General features: G+C 38.7%; 1 protein-coding gene across 1 annotated transcript in view; it reads right to left on the reverse strand.

Moving 5' to 3' along the window:
* ADGRL2 (adhesion G protein-coupled receptor L2) overlaps nucleotides 1–24,950 on the reverse strand; it is a 386,421-nt gene that overhangs the window by 308,224 nt on the left and 53,247 nt on the right. The window contains exon 2 of the mRNA XM_071810503.1: nucleotides 3,467–3,527. The gene's annotated coding sequence lies outside the window, so the exon portion shown is untranslated. The remainder of the gene's footprint in view (nucleotides 1–3,466; nucleotides 3,528–24,950) is intronic.

Here is a 24,950-nt window from a genome sequence, read left to right on the forward strand (position 1 = left end):
CCTCTTTGCATCCTGAGTCTTTGAAGGCAAATGAACCATTCGTTGTCATAAAACAAGGAGAACTAGAACAGCCTTCAGTAAAAACAAAAACTAACGGAAAAAGCAGATCTTTTGCAGGCAACATTTCACATGGCTCAAAACGTCTTTGCCGCAGTTTAAATTCTGCAGCCTTGCGATTGTTCTGACACCTCTTTATTGTTCCTTTTAAGTGCAAATGCCTAGGTAGCATCACTATAAATGAAACAGTGGCGTTCACAGATTGCATTCAACGGCTGTTAGAGCTTCCTTTCCTTCATCTGCACAATTTGCATCTATTATAGGCTCAGGAATACAGCTCTTGCCGCTTTTCAGTGGCCTCAGAGAGGCACAAGATTCGCCCCCTCCCCGTCCCCGCCAAAGAACTGCAGGGAGGTTGATCTTTAAAGCCCTTCCTAGAGGCAGCCCAGCTATGGTGCTCACTGAAGGGTGGGAGGAGGGGAAGAAGCTTGTACTGTGAACACTTTGAAGGGCACCACTAGGATGTGCAATGCAAGTTCTCTGAATGATCCCGTCTTGTGATATCCACCACAAAATTTAGGGTGTTTAATATGAATTGCTAATAAAGATGCAGAACCCTAGGCTCAGACCACAGCCCAGGCATTCACCGCCTCCTGAGCATGGCTCTGAGGGGTTCTGCACAGTGATTTGTGCAGTACTCTGCCTCTGGGGTGCAAGAAAGAGGTGGGTGAATACATTTCATACCTGTGAAATTCACATTTCTTTCACAGCACCTCAGGGAAAAAGTGTGTATGGAGAACAGACTGTATCATCTCTCTTAATTCCCTATTATCAGTTATGTGCCGAGAATATTTTAACATGGGATTTCTTCAGAAATTAACCACTGTGGCCTGAGTTAAACCCCTGGCTGGTAGCAGGGAAGTGTTTTCATGCAGAGCAAGATAAGATGCAGGAGATGCTCTGTGTTTACTTTCTGATTGCTCAAACCATGACAGGAGAAAACTCTTAACAAATCAAATACACAAAGTGCAGAAGCTGCCTATTATTTATTTCTTAGAAAATGATATTTTGATGATTTAACTGCTCTCCACGGATAAAGAAATTCTTGTAGATGAGATCCAGAACCTTTAACCCCTTTGTGGAAATGTTTGCAATAATTGATAGGTATAGTCCAGAATGGCACATTCCAAGAATTAAAATATTAAAAGTATGAGATGTTCAAGTAAGAAACTTACAGTATTTATGTTTAATATTTAGAAGAGGCCTGATTTCGGAAGGGAAACCTTTAGGTATGGTACCAATTATAATCAGGCTAGAGATGATTGCATATGGAACGTGGTTTTACTATTCTGTACAATTATTGCACAAGTCCAACATTGTAATACAGAATCACACTACATCATGTGATGCCGTTGATGTTCAGGTAGAACACACAATAACTGTTCTTTCCATCTTGAGACTACAGTATTGTAATATTCACATAAAGTGCAAGCAAAAAGACTACCACTATTATTATTATTTTTCTTTGTTGTGTCTCTCAGGAATCAGAAGACAAGCCAAAGCCAGAAGACAGGAATTCATTGTACTAGGCCACCCTGCTGATCAACTAAAACAATAAGTTATCATATGCTTTATCTCTATGACAATGCAATGGGATTATATTGTTTTATCTTGTTCTGCTAGCAAGGTATAATTGTATACAACCTCTCCATGGAGCACACAAAGTACCGAGACTTGGGATTTGAAAAAAGGAGCTAGGTGTACGGAAAGGTTTTTTGGTTTGTTTGTTTGTTTTTTAAATAAGCAAATACTCCATTTGTACACCTAGCTTTCATGCAATACAAATTAAATCTCTCTTTAAACACATATTAGACATTTTCCTGAAGACAGATAGTTATTTCAAATACTGTTGTGTTCCATAGTCTAAAAAGATGAGATTTCATCACATAACCTAAACCAAAATCTTGAAAAGAGCTAACTTCACTTCTTACTAACTTTTTCTACTTTGAAGTGACACTTGCCTATTACTACCTTAAACACTATGCAGCATGATTTCAGAGTCCAACTATTGATATGACATCAAATGTCTTGTTATTATTCTCCTATAAATTTGAAACAGAGACATAAACCTGCAAATCGCAATGCCTGAACCTTCTAAACTAGGCAGTGGCTATACAGAATATAGATTTTTCTACCACTCTAAACATTTCAGCAATTAATTTTAAGCTACACCATTTACCTACCTAGCAAAAAATTAATTTATGTAACATACTCTGATGCTCCAAATAAACTTACATAAGGGCAGGTTTTTTTCTATTGTAAGAACACAAAAGTCTTGAAGATGAAGTTACAGCATGATTATTAGTATTCAAAGTATTAGTATTCAAAGGATGAGTACTACTGAGCTACTACTGTAGCTTATATGAAGCTATTAAACTTCAGAAAGTCTGCAGGCCCTATACTTAGAACAAAACTAACTTACTGCCCAGTAGTCCCTGCCCAATGACTTACAGATTGTCCATTATTACTAGAAAAGAGGAGTTTGGTACAGATACCACAGAAGATGTAAACCAAACACAGTATATGTTTATGTATATGGATGAATTTCATGTTTGTATTCCTCTGTATTTCCCACTAAAACTGTATTTGAAACAAGGTAATTAAATTAGACCACTGGTAGAACTCCAGGAGAGATCAGCTCAATCACACAGAAAAATCCCAGTAGCTTCACTGATATTCGGTTGCACCTTTCCAGACAGAGAGGTGAATATAGAATAAACAGATGCAAGCAGGAAGATAACCACTTGGCAATACATGGACTCAAGAGCACAGTAGCCAGCTAAGTACAATCATCCAAGTAGGAGGGGGAGCACAGAAAATGTTCATTAGGAACCCCTGCAAGGCTTTTCAGCCTCACATGGCACCTTTTTCAGCCCCTTGACACCAAACGCCAAATGTTACTGGCCCCTCTCTCAAAAGCAGCATTTTTTTTGATTGTCACTGTGGCTGCACAAGCAGTGCCAGGAGTCACCCCGCTCACTTGCCTCATGCTTCCCACCACCTGGTGTTGGCAAAGATCCCTTTGGCTGGCTCGGCAGTGGGACTTTATTTTTCCTTGTGGCCCTTTTGTAAAGGGTACAATGTGGATCGTTGTCTCCTTACATATAATTAAGTGCTTAAGCGGCAGCATGTCATGCTGCAACGTCGGGATCTGAGCCTGGGTCCAGAGCTAGCTTGCAGGCTCAGAGGGGTGAAAGCCAGCATTGCACTGAATAACAGTGGTGAAAATTGCCAAAGATGGAGTTAATTCAGCTAGGGTATAAATGCACACGCAAAATTTAGAGCGGCCTACCTTCATCTCAACTTGATCAAAAAAGTCTTAAGAAAAGGATAAAAAGAAACAGCAATGAAGAAGCAGCCAAATTAAGTCTGCCACAGTAGAATCTCCAATCCCTTACGGGTCTCTTACCGAGGTATAGGTCTCATTGTGCCCAGCTTCAGGTGAAGTGACGTCCCTGGAGTTCTGTCACCTGCAGGAAGCACAAAACCAAAAAAGCAAAAAATATTAGCGGATTTAAAATATAAGCACTACAAGTATTAAAAAACCCAAAACAAACAAAAACCCCCAAACCATGACAAATTCAATCACATTCCTGGCCACAACTAACTCTGTACTTATCTAGCAAAGGGAAACACATGGGAGACTTTTCTTCCTTGGTTAGTGAACCTTGAGGAGTGCCAGAATAGTGTTGCAGGCAGAGAGGGAGACAGGGAGGAAGGAAAAGGTTGCCAAATTAACTCCAGAGCTCAGTTTGGTGGCTGAGGAGGTGAAAAACTGCTGAATCCCCCATAGCAGTGGAAAGGGGTTGACAATAATAATTAAAAAACCAAACCAAAATAAAACAAAAACCGCAAACCCCACCACCAAACAAACAAAACAACAACAACAAACTCAACAACAAAACAAACATCCACAAAAAAAACCCCAAACCAAATGAAAAACCCCACCCCAAACCGATCAATTCTAAATCTTCAACAATTAGTTATGTGAAGAGAGCATTGTTGCCACCTGCCTGTATTGATCATGAAAATTAAGGTCATTCAGTGGAAGGCTGCCACCACCATTAGAACTGAATTTTTTTCTCATCCAGAAGGAAAGAAGTTGCCTTTGGAGACCGAATAAAGACAGGTCTAAATTCTCCCCCTACAGTCTATTCTTCTTCAACTATGGATCCAGTGAGAAAGACAAAGGGCTTGTTTTGATTTGCACATCATTGCTTCCTTTCATGCCCTTTTTCTTGAAGTGGCATGTGCTCCTTTGAAAGGAGCAGGCTCTCAACTTGCCATGGGACCCCATTGTTTTCTATCTGTGGTTGAAATAAACCTCCCAAAATATGTTTGGTTTCTCTTAAATTTCAAAGTGGTGCTGCAAATGTGTTCGAAGATATTTTAGCCAGTGCAGATTTAAAACTCCCTCATCACTTGCTGTGAAATAAAACACAGTGAAACCTCTCCCATCATCATCACTGAAATTCTGGTCAAGTCTTACTTTCACCTTTCTTCATTCAAATCTAGAGATGTTATTTCAATATCAACACAGAGAATGCTAGATTCCCAACAAATGCAACCAAGCAAATTTCCACTGGATTCAGTGAAGCTGCTGGAGGATTTGGCTTTGTGGTTAAGCTCATTGTTCCACAGGCTTAGCTGAGAGCTCACAGTACCCCCATCCCCAGATAATCTTCCCATCCATTTCTCTCTCTTACTTTCTGCTCTACTCACTCCTGCTATTTGATAACAACTCCAGAGTTACACTTTGCCAAATGAAGCAGACAAGTGTTTCATTACTCATTTTTATTATTTTTAAACATGTTTATCTTATGAGTGGTTCTGTCTTAAATAAGAAGAACTAATAAAGTGATTTGATAGTGTCTGGGAACCAAGAAATGTTTTGCATTCTTTCATACATTTCTGATTTGATCAAAAATATTGTATTAGAAGAAATTATTACGTAAGGGTTATGGGGGAGGGGAACATGAACCTGGAGTTATTAATAACTGAGTACTCAAGGAATTCTTCAGCCTAAATTGGCTACAAGAATTTGATTCCAAGCTGAGACAGAAGATCTCCAATATAATTGAAGGGAAAAAAAAGAGAGAGTAACAGCTTTGCAGCAAAAAACCAAACATATGAATAAAAGCTTATTGTGGAATTGATACCCAGAGTAGTAAGTGAGAAACTAAATCAAGCTCACAGCTAAGACACAGGGACTCTATTCTTGTCTCAGTTTTGATCACTATGCAGCCTCAGGAAACTTCTTTAATATCTGTATCTAATGGATCAAATTGAGATATTGATACTCTCTTGTTTAAAGAGCTTTGACATCCTCTGTGCTAAAGTATTATTATGATGGCATGCCTAGGTCTGTGGCATGGTTTTTGAAAACAAAAGCTGCTAGTTTCAAGCAGAGAAGTAGCATATGTTCAGTTTAAAATTCAAATGTATTTATAACTGAATGCTAATAGCAGTGTCATTTATTCACTTAATAATGCTGCATTAGGCTGTAAGAGGCAACCCATTTTTAATACATTTATTGGTATAGCACAGAGAAAGAGGAGTTAAAATGTAGCTGAGATTCACCATAAGTTGCAGTGTACCATAAGGTGGTGAATGCTGCCCTCTGGCTCAGGTTGCCAATGGTCACTTATTTAGAAATGGTCTATTTTCAAAGTGTGGGGGAGACAGGAAAGGTTGCAGTTCAACAGCTTTCCTTAATACTTTGGTCTGTAATATGTTAATTAAAAGTCTAAATGCTTAAAACAATACAGTGTTAGAAATAATTTTCCTCAAGCATTAAAAGTTGTAGTTAATTTAAAATTATTCTTTTCAAATATCTGCAACACAGAAGAGGACCTATTTTCTTTTATGTATCTTTACCTTGAATGGGCTGTATAAAAGAGACGTCAGCATTCAACTTACAGGCCCATAGAGCACAGTTTCTTTAACACAGAATTATTTTTAATGGTTGAAGAATACATATAACATTGCAATGTCTCATTTTAGAGTTTTAGGCAAGATTTAATAACAAATGAAAACCACAGTGTTTATCCATTCACACAGTGGAGGAAAGCTTAGTCCATTTCACTGAAAGACAGTGTGATGGAGATGTATGTGTCTGCAGCTTAAACATAACAGCTTTAGAATTTGCTAAAGATTATGCTTATATTATTCTGCTGTAGATCCACCACTGCTTTTTTAAAAAGCGTGTGTGAACAAGTCTTTAAAAAATAGAACACAATAATTTTATTGTGCTCACTCTCCTGGAAACCAGGGAGCATCTTTCCCCTTACAAGTTGTACCTTCCCTTGTATTGCCTGCGCTCTCTACGTTAGTTGACAATAAGGGGAAAATCTCCTCCAGTTTGAAAAGTGAGGGAGAAACAATTTGTATCAGAGAACGTAAACGTTAGGCACTGCTCTGTTGCCACCCTCCTCATACCAAGTCTGCCCCATGGGAAGCCCAGAGCCTACCTGCCTTGCTGGTTGCTTGCCTGGCATGGTGATCCCGAGCCAAGAAGCATTGGACCTGGTGTTCTTCTGGGTGCAAGACTCAGTTTTATTTCTCTACCTCCTCCCACCTAAAACTCAGTGCTGCTGTGGGAGGTGGGGGACGAAATACAGAATAAAAGGTTACAGGCCACATGTTCAATCCAGATACAGAACAAGTAGGATTCCCCCCCCTGCAATCCCCCTGTCTTTTATAACCTCACCCTGTATTCTGATATGGTAGCATTTTATACCCATCTTGCACTCATGTGAAGGACTGTGTAAAGTTTAGGACAATAGAAAATCCAGCCCCGTGACTAAGTGCTAAAGCTCATCTTTATAGAAGAGAAGCTGGAAGAGAGACTGGATGCTTGTTTCTCAAGATGATAAAATGCAGTGTTCTGGATACAAGGCAGTATTTCTCCTGGGATTGTATCATTTTGGATAAGAAAACAGTAGTCTTTTTCACAGCTGAAGAGAAATTTTGTTTGTCTTAAGGGAGAAGGTTCAGAGCACCTTTGGGAGCAACCATCTCAGAATCAAATTGCAAACAGAAAGGAGAAATTGATAGGGCTTTTTTTCAGTGATCATACAAACTGACATAACAGTAATTAAAAACAAAACAAACCCCCAAAACCCCAAACAACCTTTAGTATATTAAAGGAAAAAGAAAACCTAAAGCAAATGTTCAAAGGAAGGATTTTTAGAAGCGATGAATGCAATAAGTAGATTCAAAAGACCCAGTGGAATCACGTAAGGAGAACAAAATACCCTGGGAAACCTCATAATGTGCTCTAAGCTGCACTTAGTGAAATTTACACTCACAGAATGAGCCTTAAGAATTTTTTCCTATAAAAATGAGAAAAATCAAGGCAACTTGCAAATCTTCTAACTTAAGTTTTCATTTGTGAGAAAGGTAAATGTTACGCTAATTCTATATCCCTGTAAATAAGAAGATATAGAAAAGCTTTTAGCATGCAAGATATCTCTCTGTATTTATTCAGCAGGGGATACTCAGAGTCAAGTGGAAATTACTGGAAGCGAATCTGAGAAATGCCTGTTTGGGAAGCCTAGTTTCCATGTCTTTAGCCACTAACATGGTTTCTAAGAAGGAAACCACCAGTTTTTAAAGAAGCCATGTTATTAGAACTGATGGGAGGACAGAAAATCCTTTTTGCAACAACACTGAAGATTTGAAACTTGTTGTCCTGCTTTGAGCTCATAAAAAGCTTTCAAAGACTTGTAAAAACCAAAATAGTATTAAAGTGGTTGTTTTGAGACTCAGTCTGCTTGGTATGCTCTATTTTGACCAGAGCTTTCACACTGAATTTGGCAGAACATGAAGCTGAACCTAGGTCATGAGTTTCCCAGGCCAGGGCCATAGCCCACAGAACATAGATGTCTCTACAGTTTGATAGAGACGTTTTGGATGTTATGAGATAACATATTTTTGCCTACTTTGCATGTGACAGAGAAGTCCCTAGTTCAAGTTCTTCCTCAATGATGTGGCCAAAAATTTGAGTGAGTGGTGCTGGCATGGCAGGACCACTGGAATTTTTGAGGTGCTTTGATCTTAGAAAGATCACTACATGCACATGGCATGATTCGGCCAAGCTGGTTAAAGGTGTCCTTAGGAAATGCAATGGGTTTTGGGGACTATATATGGAAAGGCCTCTCCTGTACCTTCTTCATCTTACCAGTAGATCTCTTTCTCAAACACTCAAAGCAAGCAGTGTTCATTCCTCCATGTCTCTCCCCTTCATAGATACGAGCATGAGCCTCCTCCCCTCCCCAGCCCCATCGTCTTGTTTCTCCTCTGCTACAGCATATATTCACTTATTTTCTTTCCCCTGATTTCTGAGAAAAGTCATCCATGGGAAAAGGGGGAGAGAGAAAGGTTAGGGACTTGACACGGGACTTGAGACAACACATGGTTAAGATAGTTAAAGGTCCTAATCCCAATGGAGACCTAAATGGTGGAAATGCTGCTGGGCCTATTGTGTTCACATCTGAAGCCAGCCCTACACAATTTTCTTCTCTAATGGTATAGACAAAATTCAGTCTTTGGGGGACTTTTACTTCTGTGTAAAGACATCCCTGTACTTCCTCCTGCAAGGACAGTTACTGAGCACAACAATGGAAGAGACAGAAGATACAGAAGACCCTCTGCAAGGTTGCATTTCTCATCCTGTCTTTTCCAGGCCTGGTGCTGCCATGAACCTTTTTCTTTGTGGAGGTCCCAGCTGGAGGAGTAAGAAATAGCTACAGGAATTTCCAGACAGAGAAACGTAAAAATATTCCTTCATTGTCTTTACATTTTCTCTACCTTTATACTCCAGCTAGAGATTCTCTGATCCCCTAAGTCCCCCAACATAATATTTAAATGGTATATTGCCAGAAAATCTTTATTTGTAGTAGATGTATTTCATAAAACAATGGAATAACTAACTCTCAAGGAAGAGTGATGGAAAATCCTGTTCTCATGAGCGTTGGTACTTTTTCCTCACTCTTTGTGTTACATATTTCACTGTTGACTTGACAATTTCAGAGCGATGAGTGCACAAAAATAGTGTATCTGCAATTTTGCAAAGGATCTCAGTGGCAAGAACCTCAGCTTCTTCCAACCAACTAACCAGAAAATATTCTTATTCAAGTAAATGGAAAAACATATTGCAAACTACGTTGTGTGCTGTGCAATCTGAACCTCTAGTTTGCCTGATGAAAGTGGGACTTGTGCTGGTCACAGTTGACATAGAAGGTACAAAGAGAAAAAAGATATACTAAATAAAAATCTTCTTGGTTCTTGGTGATTTTGGAAACTGCAGTTCTCTCTCATCACCTGAGAATCTTTCCATGAGGGCACTAGCAGCTCCTTTACTCAGAGTGACAATTCCTACACAGCTTAGCTTACAACATCTCACATTTAATTTACATCAGAGCAGAACAAGCAACCACTAGAAAACTATCTAGCAAATGTAAGATATTTCATGGGGAAAAAGCAGACCTTCAAACATATTTCAGTAATGGTGCTCATGAGCTGTATAGGGATAATTGTTTCACCTCCAACTTGAAAAATTAACTGTTCTTCCATTTGTTCTGTTCTAAGTAACCTCCTATTTTTGAGTGGTTTTGCAATAAGAATCGGAACACGTTCCCAAAGTAAAAAAAAATGAAATAGTAAATCAGACTGAAAAATAAAGAATAATACCTCTGCTAATGAGTATCCCTAAAAGGTACAATTACTATGAATTTTCATATACGAGTCTGCTTCCAACCTCATGAAATCCAAAAACCTGACATAAAAGCAGAGCTCTGAAACAGCTGGGTAGCTTGAATCTGATATGAACTTTATCTTTCAGAAAGATATGCTGCACATCTTGTAGCTTAAAACAGAGCTTTAATTTTCAAACCATGGAGAAGAGAGGACACATAGGGAGAATTCCTCATTACTTTGTCAAGGGAAACTGAGAACATTTGCTTAGACTCCCAATAGGAGTAGGAAGACATTAACTTCTAACTTTCAGTACTTTCAATAACAGATATTGTAGTCCTTTTATGAGATTTTATTTTCGAAATATGCGTACCCAAAGTAAAAGAGTTCAAGCCTTTAAGTGAGGTTCAAGGGTATATTTTGAAATGGAAATAATATGTGACTAGATGGCATTTATACCATTTAAATTAGAAGAAATAAATTAAAATGAGTTCAGATACGAAGTGAAGAAAATATTAAGCTAATCATGTAAATCGAAAGTTACTTATGCATCATTGTCTGGGCAAAAGAATGCAGTAAAATATAACTTGCTAGCAAAGACTTAATAACTGGGCTTGAAAGGAAACACCAAGGTCTGTAGGAGAAAGAGGAAAGAATGGAAAGACTTTCACCTGTTTGCTGTAACATTATTATCTGCAGCGGCCTAGGAACACTTGGATGAAAATAAAGAACAAGCTCCTTTCTGCAAGATGCTAAAGGTTGACTTACAGCTAACTGGTTTGAGAAAAAATTAAAATGAAAGGAGAAAATCATAGTAAGTATTATACTATACATTAACTATAGTTTTCATACTCATAATATCCTTCTTAACCATTATATTTGGATCATTATCTAATTAATACTTCTGGACCAGGCCTTGTACACTGGTGATAACACTTTCCATATCATTTTCCTTTGAATTCTTTTTAATGTTCTCTGCCTTTATCCAAATTAACTTTGTTTTTATGTAATGCCCCTGGCAGAGTTTTTGAGACTCATGGCACAGAGTCACATTACACTAATCCATGGCAAATACGGAAAACTGCTGAAAGGATAGTGGTTACTTTTTTTGGGGGGGGGGTGGGAGGGGAGGAAGGTGTTGGGGGGCATGTTGGATTGGGTTATTTTCTATCAGGTCATCCCGCCAAGATCATATGATCTCTAAACATGACATCAGGAAGACAGGGATGGAACTTCTGTTGTAAGCCAGTAGTTACACTGAATTAGGTATAATGTGAAACTGCACCACGAGAAGGGAAGAGTCATTTCTGGGCATCTCAGAGAGCCATGAAATGCCCTCCCAGCTTATGAGAGAGGAATGAGGCTACAGGCCTGTCAGAAGAAAAGAATTTAAAGTGAGGTTGTGTCTGAGGGGAGGGCAAACTCAGTCAGTGTAGATGCAGAGTTTGATCCACAGCTCTCTGAAGTCAAATGTTTTAGTTTACGTCAATGGCCTTTGATTAGGCCCAGAGAGAGCTGTAAGATCCAAGGGCTGCCAGGCTTGGTTACAGTCATCAATACTATAAATCCCTGAGAGAGTTTCCTTACTAAACTCTAGGCCTTTTTGCTGCAGGACGCTAACTAAGGGCATGATCCGGAGCAAACTTAGTCCCACCGGTTCCAAAGGCAATAAATTATTTTGGCCATCTTGCAGCACACACACAAATCCCCTGGTTTGCTGTAGCTGCTTAATACAAGCACTAGAAAGGGTGAGAGAGCAAGAGACAGTTTCTGGCAAAATGAAGCTGTTCCCATAGCCAGAACTGGGGCTCCTGCCGAGACTGGGGTGAGTTAGGATGGCCCCAGCCTGCTGTATGATGGTCCTGGGGGCTCCTCCGTGGGCACGGCCAGGGCGGCAGGTGCTTGGCCAGGCTCCTTTCCCTTGGCAAAGGGGAACCTGGACCCTGTGGCCACCTGAGGAGAAGCCTTCAGGTGGTCAGATGAATTGTTTTGTACCACTGAGCCCAGCAAGTGACCCACAAACTTTAGAGTCTAAACCTGTTTGTTTCATTTTTGTAGCATCTTGTGAGATTATTTCTTTAGTTAACTAAGCCTTTCTGTACAGGGACAAGCTCAGATGGAAATCTGTTCTCTTAGAAAACAGAAGCTATAACCCTCCCTGCTCTAAGGGCTGATCATAATGTTGTTGTATACTTGGGAAATCCTTATCTGCAGATTAACCTGAAAGCTTCCCCTCTTGCTCCCTCAAAGCCCAACTTATATTATTATTTTTTTTAAATAATATTTCCTAAAAGTAATATTTGCAGGATGAACAGAAAATAAATCAACACAACCAGAAAACCAGCAATTTGATTGTTTCTCCCTGCTTCTGCAAAAAACCCATAAAAGCTCAATTGTCCTCTTAGGACTCCTTGGAAGTCTTAACAAAAGTCTCTAAAAAGAAACTAAATGAAAGACCAGGGAGTTAGCAGCAGGGCAGATCTATCATAGACAAATCAGACAAGACCCCCTTTCCCTCTGACCATATCTGGGCTTAATTCTGATCTCCTTACTCACACTGAGTAATAATTCACACCATAACTAGCCCCACTGGAGTTACTAAAATCACTTGGAGTAAGCCTGCTTGACAAATACTAGTCTGATACACTAAGGCTGAAAATCCTAAGAGCTAATTCAAATATTATTTTTGTAATTATGTGGACTCAAAAAAAGTGTTCTGTTCTTTGTTGTTGTTGAAGCAGTTTGTTATCTTCCAAACAAAGACAGGAAGTTTGTGATTTTCTTCTTGTTGTTTGTTTTGTTTTTCATCTTAATATAGAATCCAGCTAGAAAATGAATGTTTTGTCTACCCTGGAAAATGCAATGAATATACAAAGATATATGGAGAACTGGCACCTTTTTGACAGAGATACTAAAACACTAAAACCTGAGGCCAAGTCTACAATACAAACTTCTGTCTGAAAAGTGCATTAGTCAGCAATGTAATAGGACACGATCTCAGCCATTAACCCAGGCTGTGCACCTTATTTGGCCTACCCAGTGATTAGCCTGACGCAAAGCCCTCATTTATTTACTGCGTCTTCGTGTTTCTTCCTTCACCCGTATGTACGTGACAGTAACACTGTTGAGAGGAAGACTTGCCATGCTGCTGCAGAAGTGCACACTGTAGGGTTTTTTTGTACCTTTGTAAGCTGATCTGTGTGTCTTTCTCAGCGAGTCGTAGGAAGGTTTATCCATGTTTCTAATCATGTGAAATGGAGCCACTGGATAGTATCAAACAACTATCAAACAGTCAAGCAAATTTTCCTGTATTTTACTCTAGCAAGGCTCGACACCAGCATAAGTGGAACCACTCCAAGAGCCAATCAGAATCCTCAGGAAGGTTATTCTGCTCTTGCTTAAAATACCAAATTCCTGCAAGTGAGTTCAGCGTAGAGACATGAAGCCTGAGGAAGTCCCAGAGGTGCCAACAGCAACGCTGTGCAGCGAATGCCATTGCACAACATGCCCCAGCAGCCCTGCCAAACTCCTCCTCCAGCGGGAAGCCTGGCAACAAGGCACTCAACCAGTCGAACAAAAACTACAAGCTTTGCACCATGCAAGCGATTTGCCAATAACCAGTAGCCTGCAGGCTGGATACTGTTACCTAGTTGTTAATGAATGCTGCTGATTAACCTTTTGAAAGTACTTTGTCCACCACACCTATTGGTGGGAACCTGCAGTGGTAATGCTCAGGGAGGTTGCTGACAGAGCAGCGACATTGGGGATAGTGAATAAACACCCTAAGAAGTGACACTGACTTTAAGAGCTGGACAGGATCCAGAATAGTTCTTCCAGAGAGGAGTGGAAAAGGGTATGCTTTTTTAAAGCTTTAAAAGAAGTTATTAGCGTATAGATTCGCTGTAACCTACACTGTTATCTCAAGTTGCTGTGCTTGATTGAAAACAATTTAAAATTTTGTTCAGAAGTCCTCCTATTATACCCCTGCAGTAAGTCTGGCAGAGGCTGTGACCCTTCCCACAACTATTCCCCTCTACATTTGAAGCCCCAAACTCCTCAAAGTAGGGAACAGCTGAAACCTAGAGGATGGCATCCAAAGCACTCAAAAATGATGTGCCAGGTTCCCAAGAATCATGAGATGCCTTTAAAACTCTGGCAGAAAAAACCTTTTGTATTTATGTTTCTTTAAATTTATGTCTTTCTTGGTCATACCTCGTAAGCATTTTTGAGCTTACTTTTCTTTAGAAAATATCAGAACAAGGAGTCAAGTCTCATTGAAAGGGTCATGAAATAACATGAATCTAGGGGCATGAACATCAAGAAATATTAAATTCTGTAACACTACAAAGTTTACACTAAGACAGTGAGAGCTGTTGAGCAGGGAATGGACAAAAATAGAAGAACTGTTTGCATGTAAATCATGGATAGAAATTAAGGAGAAAAACAAAATCCAAAAGAAGAGTACAGAAAGGACAAATACAGGCAATAAAGAGATTGCACAAGAAACATACTATCAAGAGGAGAAAAAATTAAATTCAATAAAAAACCCCCACAAATAACAGCCTCACTTAATTCATTACCACATAAAGACTCTGTACGCACGCCTTCACTGGGGGAGCTGCAAAACTGTCTCTTAAAATTGTTGTATTCTCAGTTTAACAAAACTGTTACTTTTTAAGCCAAAAGCACAGTTAAGGAGAAAAAAAAAAAAAAAAAAAAAAGATTTCTTGTGTAAATCCTCCTTTCGGTTGCGATTTCACACAACAGTTGAGACAGTTTGACAGCTTGCCACTGTTGATTGGGGAAGCAGCCTCACTCCCCTGCTTTGTTCCCAGCCATGTGGTCTTACTTCTTCCCTTGTGCCGAAACCAGCACTTGTCTGACACCCCAATATAAAATATCGCACTCTAAATTTAATTTCTTTTTTCTTCTGCAGATATTTTTGTTTGTTTTTATGAAACATTGAGGGGAAGTAGGTGAGACTGATTAATAGTCCTATGTAAGCTCATCCTTAAAAACATTCTTGGAACTACAGAGAAGACAGACATTTGTGTTTTGTGCCTGTTCTGCTCATCCTACTATTACCTATTTCATTTCATTAAATGCAGTGCCATTCTCTTCATAAATTAGTAAAAGGGATACAAAGGGGTAGGTTATAGCCCCCTATGCAAACTGCTAACAAAAGCAGGGTATGAGAACTACAGCCCAGTTTCCCTGTGAGTGCCACACTGTGGATGAAGCTGTACCGAGCACAGACCAAGGCAGGCGATTGGGCATCGGCTACACTGAAAACCAACAACAGAACAAAAATTACACATCACTTGCCATATTCTGCTTTCATTTACATTTTTGCAACCTGGTTGACAGTCACTGCTTCAGTTTCCCCTCACAGTAGAATTTGGTTTTGCGTATGTAGATTAGCTAGACTTTCCTTGTTTCCATGACATGACTACACCATTATTTAAATAAAGGATCTGTTTCTGTTCTCAGCTGTTTCTGGGAGGGACAGATTTATTTTTAAATGTTTTCATAACAGGATGAAAAAAATGTGTGCTTGTGCTATAATCCACAGACCACAAGAGGACCAAAAGGACTGTCCATTACTTCTGCATTAGCCAAAGGTTTTCTTTGGGCAACTTTATTACCGGACACATACAGAGCAATGTATTGCTGAAAACCAAACTTAGTTTTCAATACTCAACCGTAATTCTTCCTCATAAGAGTAGTTTCATTACCATCTGTGGTACAAACAGGAGATGGCAGGAATCAGGCTATTAAAACCAGAGATTATTCAAAAGTTAACATGTGTTTTTTATTTACAGAAACAGAACAAAAGGGACTCTAATTGAAAGAGATCATTTAAATAAAAAGAGCACACTACTTATGCAGATAGCATACTTATGTAGATACACACGTGCACACACATGCACACCCAGCAAGAGCTTCCAGTGTTTTCTGGCTCCCAGTATTACCCAGTGGGCCCAAAAAGCCTGGTGCACATGCCAGGATTTTCTGGGTATCCAGGCTTCCCAGTACAAAAGTGGGAGTCACCAGGCACAAGAGGAGCCTCTGCTAAAATAGAGCAAGATCCTCAGCTGCCTCTCAGGGAATTTGTCTGTGTTTCATCAAATCCAGCATATTCCTGAGAAATATCTGAGGATATTTGATGAAGTGACATTTCCCTGATCATTTCCCTTATTGTTCCTTTTTAAGAGACAGCTGAAATTATTTAGATTGCTTGTTAAAAGAAACAAACACAGGAAATGAAACCGGGTGAAAATAATTTCTTAATTTTGAGGGTGCACTAAGGTGGAGCAATCCTTACCAAAGATAAATGAAAATGTAAACACGCTGATTTTAATCAAGAGCACTTTTCATAAGAATATTTCACTCACTAGTTGCTGCTGATGGCTCCCTGTTCCCTTTAGAGGTGTGTTACCCATTCTGGAATATACACAAGAGTTCAAGTGTTGCATAATTACACAAAACAGGGCCTATACAAGAATATCCTGTTTTGCTTCCTGTACACTCACTAGGGTGGCTCAGCTGAATCCTTGACAACATCTAGCTCCACGAAGAAAACATCAAGGCTCCTTGCTGATAGCAGTTTTTTACCTAGAGCTTCTCAGCAGTTGGGCTGTTTAGCCCCAAAGTGTAAGCACACAATCACCCTATTGTTTACTTTCTAGTCAGAAAGAGCATTACTGCTTTTCTTCACTGTCCACGGCCTCTGTAATCCTAGCAGTCATGTTCACTCAGCAGTAAGTCTAAATATGCGCTTCCCAAAGGAGTTTCAAATCCATGACATAGATTAGCATCACTGGGGTTTGGCGCTATCTGTGACAGATTTCACAGTGATTAACATTTTAAACCATGGTCAGTACTGAAATTATTCGATGAGGGCTCACTCTATCCCCCAAATCATGAGAAATTAACAAATTTAAGGGGTATTATTATTATAAAGTGAATAGATTGTGGAGGACAATGTATCTTTCAAAAACCCTGTCAGCATTGCTTCATCTCATTACATATCACTATATCTTAAAAAAGGAACAATTCAATTGTGTGATGGTGAATCATGAAACTTCAGAAACATTCAAGGAACACACATGCCACTACAAATTAACCATTAGCACCGCATGGTATTCATCCTTTCTGTCACACACTGTGGGAAGCATGCCTTATTAGCATGGAAGCACGGAGAAATACTGTCTCAGTGTACTTAACATTCGCTTACCTTGGAAAAAGAGAGCACACAATTGCAGTCTTTAACAAAAAACCCAATCCCCAAAATGCTGCTGCTCTATTCCTTTCCACATTTAATCCTAGGATTTAAAAATTACAAAATTGAATCCTAAAGCCTTTTCTTTGCCCTCTTCCAGTTCACTGTTTTTTACAATGAAATGTAGATTTTGCATTTTTAATCAGTCTTAATCATAAAAAAAGGCAGACATCACAATTGTGGCTATTTCAGGGTTCCCCCTCACACACTTTTTTGGTTTTGAATTTCAATAGTACCCTCAACTGGGGGTCTTCCTGGATCCCAGATGTCGAATTATATGGTTTGTCCTATTCTTCTCATAGTGGCAATCGAGTTGCCTGTTAAGTTTCACAGGAATCTAAATAGCTGTTCTGAAATCATCCATTTCTTTCTGAATTGTATTACAACTCATTTTTTTTCATCTTGAATATTAATAAACAGTTCTTGGCTTAATAGCTTCTTAGAAATATCTGCTTGCTTGCTTTCTTTTGTATCTCTTAGTAATACGAAGCACCCTGTGCAAATCCTTTAAAAAAAATAAAATCTACATTTAACATCAGTGTTCCTGTTTGAGGTCCTGTGCGGTCTATAAAACCTCGAGAAAGGGGCCCACTTCCCATACCTATCCCACTTACATGCTGTTTTATTTAAGAATCGAGAGTACATTTTACAACCACTTTGCCATGTTAAAAAAGGAGAAACATAAAAGTGACTTTTGGGGGAGGGTAGACTTATGTTTTGTTTCACTAGCTTCTTTCAGAGTAAGCTTGTAAAATAAAAGATATAAATGCCAAACGATTTTGTAAAACTAATGTAGCAGTAAACCAGAGCCTCCCACTGACCTAGACGCAGAATTGGTATTTTAAATCTCTACTGTTCTAATGTATGTTTTATACGTGTATGTATTTGAAAGTTTGGTTTTTCCTAAGCATAACCCAACACGATGGAATCACACACATCTCAAAAATTATTCCTGCCCACTCCTATTTCAAATAGTAACAGAGGCTTGCTGGCAGATAAGGTTAACATTGTGTAAGGTATTTGAACTAGCAGAGCAGTTCAGATATGTAACACAATGCATCATGAAGGCAAGACATGGCCTTCGGCACCCCTGCTCATACTATTATTAATTATGCATTTCCTCATCTTATTAGTGTTTGAATGTATGTAAAAAAACAAACAATGCTGCCCTAAAGGATATTACAGCCATACTACAGCATGACATCTTTCTGGGATTAATAACAGAGGAACCAGTCCTACAAGCAACCTTTGGCTTGTATGTCCTCAAGACAATTTTGGTTTTGGATAGATTACATGGACAACTGTTATCTGGCTTTAGAAGTGATCATTTCTTCAGAGATATTGAGCTATATGGCATCAGTCACAACCTCTGCTCTTACAAAAGAAACAGAAAAAAGATCTGTTGAGATTCAACTATATCAGCAAACCATTGAGTAACTGAATAATCTCCAACTACCTGCAGACTCAGGCATATCTCTTTGTGTTCGTGACAGTATGATTGTCATTTCATGATTTCCTTTTGAATAATAAAGACCTAAAACCCCTATACTTATAATAGCTGAATTACTATCATCTTATTTAAGTTAGGAGCTGAAGTTTATCTAAAGTTATATAAATTTGCTTGTAAAATTGTAGACTTGTAAAGTTATTTGAATTTGTACAGAAGACTCGCCTCCTAACTTCAAATACATGCAAAAGAGACATATCTGTAAACAATTCTATTTCCCAAGCAGTATGCTTTATTAGCATTATCAAAAAGACAAACTAAACTCCCATTGTTCTTGTTGTACCAGTTTACAGCAACATCTGCTGGATAACCTAGAGCTGTAATAACAGAGAGCCTGACATACTGAAGCGACAGAACAATATGAGACACGGCTATGGGAAGGCAAGGGTTAGATAAGAGGATAAGAGAAGGCTTTCACATCAAAACCGTGCCTCGCAATGACATGCACCCTTCGCTACTGCCTGTGCCATTGATTTCATGACTTGTCCGGGTTGCCAGTTCATCTCGAAGGCTTCTCAGCTTATGAGAGGTTGTATCAGAAACAATAAAGTCAGATGGAAGTTTTGTATGCCTTGGGGGAGAAAGCAGATCCATATGCTAGGGAAAACGATAGGAAAACTAGAATGACTTTATTCTGGTCATTTAATGTTTTAGCTGGCATTAAGTTGAAGTGCACCTTATAGTGTTAGTACCTCCAAATTGATGTCCCAAAGTTCTCCCCTCTTTAAGAGAAAGTTTAAAACCCTCACAATTCACATTAGTAAGTCAATAACAAGAATATTTGCTTCAACAGTCTTGTTGACACACAATAGTTGAGACAGTTGGGTTTTTTTGTAATATGGCAGGAGTATCTTTAGGGCAAAGTCTCTGGGAGAAACACTATTAAATACTTAACCTGGACAAAACCTTCTTGCAGAGGAATTTTCAATTGATTTTCAGCTGCACTGAGGTTTATTGTTTGCTTTAAATCAGGCCAGAGTCTAAGCTACATACCATTGTGTCTGTTACGAAAATCATTATGGTGCAATTAAAAACAATGTTAAAGGTGGAATTCCCCCCTCCCCTCTCTCTGTATAACTGTTGTATGCTTCCTGTATGCCTTTCATGATTATCTAGACCAGCTCTGCTCAGGAGATACAGCTGTCATGAAACACTCAACAGATGGCAGTGGCTGAGTGATGCTTCATCCATTTTTGGATGCTCTACTGACATTTGAGCTCATGCCTTCTATAAATGCTGTCATGCCCCTGACTCCTTTTAGCCAACACAAGCCTACAATGTGCAGTGACAATATTCATCTTTCCAAAGGAATAGAGATAAATTGAACTGCCCTTATGAAAAGCAATATAAAATACTTAAATTTAGTGTCCTTTAAAACTTTTAACCATTATAGATAGATATGGCTAGAAAATAGATAGACTGATAAATTGGTAGATGGATCTCCTTTCTTACTGCTGTTTCATCCTTAAGCTATTTTATTCTTATAAGGCTCTTCAGAGATTGATTTAGCTCACAAAGAACAGCAATTTCTCTCTCCAGTTTTAGGAAACTGCTAGGAAGTAGAGTGCTTTGAAAAGAAATTGATTAGCACAACTTCTTTAAAAAGAAGGCAAAACAACCAAAAGATACACAGTATCTTGGAGCTTTTCAGGTGGTAAAGGCTGCTTAGCCTTTTATCTTAATTTAAGTTCTTAAAGCTTACTCCTATTGCATTTAGTTACTGTCAAATTAGAAGAATCAGCAGCTTGTGGAATGGAAGACATAGACTGCCCTTGTGTTTGTTTGGGGTTTTGTTTGTTTTAAAACCGCTTTATACTGGTAACATCTAATATAATTGTTTGGTATGGAGAGACTGTGACAATCCCTATATGCATCCCACATAGGGAACTACATTCCATGCTTACCAAGGTTCAATCCCAGTCACTGTGGTTCCTGATATAAAAACAAACGAGAGATAAGAGGCAGAGAGAGAAGAGGTGGATAAATTCATGTACTTAATCATAGGGATTAAGAAAGACTTCTTGAGAATGGTGGGTGCTGGTATTTTGTCCTGACCTAGGAGTGGTGACTGCATTTTTCTCATACTGTTTCCAGCACAACTCATTCTAAATACAGGATGTTCAGAGACTATCACTGCAAACATAGCTGTTGTGTTTAATTGCACAAGCACTTGATCATGCCCTTCACTATGAGGCCTATTTTTTTTAATGTTGTTAAGAACGATGTGATTTACAAGTTAATTTATACCCTAATAGTGATGAAAGAAAATGTAAGGACTGCATCACTTTGTCAACAGCCTTTGCTGAACAACCAGCAGATATTTAACCGAGTACTTAGGTAAGCAAGACACACCTTCTAGTATGATGAAAGGGAAACCAAAGTTAGGAAGTATGATCTAATTCTTCAAGCCTAAACTTAGATTTAGTGCTGGAAGTAAAAGCAGAATGATGCCATGAGAGTGCAAGGGTACAGTCAGGAGCAGGACTTACTTTTACAGCTCAGCAGTAGATGAAGTATTCTGAAGTTATGAAAGTTATTAAGATTTCTTAAATAATCTTAAAATAAATTAACTTCCACAAACTTAAATTATTATTTACTAAAACTAGCCATGTTTGGCCACTACAGAATACAGCTGACTGATGTGACCGCTTACAGACTTCAAATTAGGCAAAGTACCTCCAGATCACTGTCTTCTCACTCTCAGGTTTTATGACTGGAAAAGGGCCAATTCAATAACTTTTCATAGTGTATTCCTTTCCGTTATCCTTCAACTGTTAAGACAGTAGGGGAAAGGAGTACCCTGTTGAACTCGAGCTTATAATTCATCAATATGATCACAGCCACTTGTTTTCCGTGCTTTGCCTGTACAAAAGTTCATTTAACTTAACGTTTAATTCCCAAATAGCACCTCTAGAGATAGCAAGCTACCAAGAGAACCTAATGCCGACATCTGAATTTAGCAGTGCTTAGTGTTTCATTTTATTCCCGGGCTGCACAGTCAGACAATATCCTAGCTAGATCAGGACAGTCAGATGTGGTCAACTAAGCTGCACTAATTAGTTAACAAGCCTTTGGACCTCAGAGAGCAATGGGAACTTACATGGCTCTGGCTGGGCACAGTCACATACCTAACTGTATGTCTGAGCATTAGAAATGAAAGAGATGATAATGCTGTATATACCAGAGGGTTAATCTTCTTTCTCAGTGCTTAGAAGTCCTCTGGATCCTATTTTCAGTATGCAGCCACACCAACAGTGCAGACAGCGATTCCCATGAATTTCTGCACTCTTCTCTGATGCCTCAGCAAATATCAAACAATATCTAATATATGCATTTATCATAGGCTCACACCCCTCTCATTAATTTCAATAGCATTTACCTCATGTTCCAGAGAAGTACGTTCTGGTCATAGCCATATAATTTGTTATTTTTACTGCTTTGTGCCATTGCATTCGTTATCTGATTATTAAGAAGTTGAAGTAAAAAAAGCATAGTTCTTTGCTGCACTGGCTTTTGCATTTAGGGGCTCTTTTGTACTAGCTTCAAACCCTGCGTTTTACATCAAGAAAGAGCAGAAGGATACAGAAGCAACTATAGAAGTATTTTGAACCCCTCTTCTGTAACTCGTAAACTTAAGCTGTGGAGGAGTCTGCAGTGCATCTGTGTATCCATAAGTCTGGGAGCACTACTGTTTCATGCAGCATTTCTCATCCCATATGTTTATCCCACGCGGTTCCATGGAGGTACATTAATGAGTGGAACATCACTAATGGTTATAGTTGCTTTCTGAGTTAAAAAAACCCAAGAACCACGTGTTATGCCCTTCATATAAATACCAGCATAATATTGAAAGTTGTACAAATTCTAGCTCTAAGTCACTGCAAAAGACAATTTTCCTTGGAAAAAAAAAAGGCTAATATCTTTCTTTCACATGTACATGACTTTGCCTTATTTCTGCATCATTAACCTCAGGAGAGGGCATCACGTTTTTCTTGGCTTTTGGTATAGATGGGGTTACAGAAGTTTGAGCTGAGAACTGTATGGTAATGGTTGCTTCTTTTGTTATATTATATCATTCTTGAGCATACAACAATGCAAAATGATAAAGGACTGACAGCATAAACCCTCAGAAAAGCAGTAACAAACAACCTGCAAACGCACAAAACAGCAAAGCTGAGCAAAAAAATTTATGCTGCAAAAGATTCACAAGCCACAGCTGATCTGTTTGAGCACTGTGAGACTACACACAATAGGGAGCTTTCCAGTACTAATCTGTTCTGACATTTTATAGAAACTAATTCTTGCAGACAAATAAAGGTCTAGTTTGGAACAATTTTATTCAGGCCATCAGCATCCTTCCTGATTTGATCTGGTTTTCAAATAGCATATGTTTTTTCTGTTTGTGGTCTTCACATCTTGCATAAAAACAAGATAAAACCAGCAAATGCAGCATTCACAAGGAAGCTAAGATATCAGGCAGTGACTATTTAAACATATTTTTAGGCATAAGAGGGAGAAAGTTGAACAAAACCAGAGTTGCCAAATTCTATATATTTGATATATGTTTATTTACACATATGTACACACACTGGGAATTTTAACAAAACATTGTTTTATCAGTTCTTCAGCTGGTTATGCCCTGATTATCAGGCACTGGCTGAAACCCTAAAAAAAATAATGCTGTTTGATGGGTTTTTTTTTGTGTGGCACGAGTACAGGCCCTTCTGTCCATGTTTCATGCCATTATTATTAAGAGCAATTCTTTGCATGTGAGGAGACAGATGCTGGTGATTTAGGCAGACCAACACACCACAGTACTTTTACTCAGCTGATATTTAATGATTTACCATTTAATGCAGTTCATCTTTCATTACCCCAGGTTCAAACAGAAGCAGCTGCTATTAGGGATGCAAAGGTATTGAACTTCCAACCAAAGGCATAGGAGAGCTTCTTTTATAGCTCTAGCTACTGGACCCATCTGGCTCTTCACTTAAGTACTGCAAATGAAGGAGAGAAACACTTTGCTTCCCATCAGTGAGGTCCTGAACAGAATGCATAATTATTCAGAAAAAAAGACTTTCCAGTCAAAACTAGCTACGTTAACAACACATTCCCAAACTTTGGTGGATGAAAACAATTTAATCCATCTTATTATTTAAAGAATGCTCTGATTAAATCAGAAGTGTATAAAAAGAGGAATCATTCTTACTTGAAGCAATTTTTAATACCAACCTCCAGAAGTCTGACCATGAGGAAACTGGGTCAGTGTTTCTAAAACAGTTTCTTCTGGAAACGAAAGATTAATTTTTGATTTTGAAACAAGAACGGGGACAGAGAAAAGAGCGAGTTTACAGGCTTGTAGAACATGGCAGAAGCTGATGTATAGTCTACTCCTAGTAGGACATTAGCGTTATGGAGGCAGGAGGCTTGCTGTTCCCCAATACAAAAGCTCCAGGCATTTTAACTAAGGTGGTGTTCCCCTCATCCTGCAACTGACATGAAAGGCAAACCTTTAGAGGTGCTTTCAATTTTTCTTTCTATTCCTTTGAAGAAGAAAGTCTGCAAGTGCTAGAAATGTTATCAAACAGGTTGCTTTAAAAAGACATTTTAAATAAAAAAACCAAACAAACCTCTTCCTAATGCAATAATCTTCTATTTTCATTTTTGTTCTTGTGGAGATCTGACAGAAAGTAGATTATGGTAGAACTACATTTACCTCCAATTGCTACCAACATCTGTAAATTAGGATTTGCAAGAAAAGAAGTGGATTATGGACTTTCATTACAATTACAGGGCTACAGAACAACAACTGTTGTCTAGATATGATTATAGCTAATCCTTTCATTGCCCACAGTGGACCAAAGAAATTTTCATATCTTAACTGTAAAAGCAGGTGTCTTTCATTGTCAGTAGCTTTTAAAGCAGAGGTATCCAAACACAAAGCAATTGTAAAATACAGGAATCTATGTCAGGATTTACATGCATATGACAGCAAGGATTGCTAGAATTTATGTTTAAAGGCCAAAGTCAGTTCTGGATGGGTTCTCCATTGCTTGTTCTACCTGATATTATTACTGTTCTAGCACACTGGGAGAAGCAGTCAGTTTTTGGTCCTTTTTTTTCCCCCAAGAATATTAAATCTAAATTGCAGCATTTGACTCAAAGATATAAAAATTTAAGGGGCTTATAAAGAGTTTGGCTAAATCTAAAGTTTATGCTGAACTAGCAGAATCTCTTTTTTTTGTAGTCTAGAGAGATTCCCAAAGACACTGCTTTACTTCAAGTGTTGATTTCTCTTAAAAGCTGAACAGGATGACCACCTACAACTCCTTGCCAAGCTTTATCAATTTGATATTTCCAGAAGCAGGCTATGTTAAACTTAGCCACTTTCCTCGTATTTTGTAAGCC

The sequence above is a fragment of the Patagioenas fasciata genome, chromosome 6 (assembly GCF_037038585.1).
Source record: "Patagioenas fasciata isolate bPatFas1 chromosome 6, bPatFas1.hap1, whole genome shotgun sequence".
Classification (NCBI taxonomy): Eukaryota; Metazoa; Chordata; class Aves; order Columbiformes; family Columbidae; genus Patagioenas; species Patagioenas fasciata.